Source organism: Myotis davidii, unplaced genomic scaffold, assembly GCF_000327345.1.
Source record: "Myotis davidii unplaced genomic scaffold, ASM32734v1 scaffold299, whole genome shotgun sequence".
In the NCBI taxonomy this organism is placed as follows: domain Eukaryota; kingdom Metazoa; phylum Chordata; class Mammalia; order Chiroptera; family Vespertilionidae; genus Myotis; species Myotis davidii.
This window is the reverse complement of record NW_006293088.1, coordinates 7,350,513-7,351,162: the sequence shown is the minus strand read 5'-3', so window position 1 is coordinate 7,351,162 and position 650 is coordinate 7,350,513.

The following is a 650-nucleotide window of genomic DNA, read 5'->3' as shown; positions in this document are numbered from 1 at the left end:
CCGGGCGCCCGCACACCAACCCCATCAGCCGCAGGGGCAGGGTGGCACGGCCCCACTCCCTACTCCGCCGGCTCAGCCTGGGCCCAGAAATGCCTTCAGGGGAAGGGCAGGCGGGCAGACGGGGGCACCGAGTCAGCCAGAGCACAGGGAAGGCTGTCTGCCCCACATACACCGACACTTGCCATCCCCTCCACCATCCTGTGAGGCAGACACCAAACTCGCCTTATTCCCGTTTCTCAGACGGGAAATGAGACGGAGAAGCAACTTACCAAAGCGCAGAGCCCGGAGTGTGGTCCAGGGGCTGGTTCCAGCGTCCGTGCTGGGAGGGGCTGCCTGTCCATGGAGGCGTTCGAGCCGAGGCCTGGGAACTGCAGGGCTGTCCTGGGAACTGAGCCCGGGAGCCGCTGGGGACGGGGACTGAGAGACCGCTAACCAAGGTCCTTGTCAACTGAAATCCACGATCTTATGAGGAGGAGGGAGAAGCATCTGAAAACGGCCAGGCAGCCAAGCTGGGAAGCGCTGAGGCCGAGGCTGAGTGGGTTTTACAGGGGACACCTGGCCCCACACCTGGAGCCAGTGTTGTCTCCGAGGGGCTGCTCCTCAGAGCCAAACCGTGCCGGCTGTGCCCTGGGCCTGCCCTGCCGCCCCCC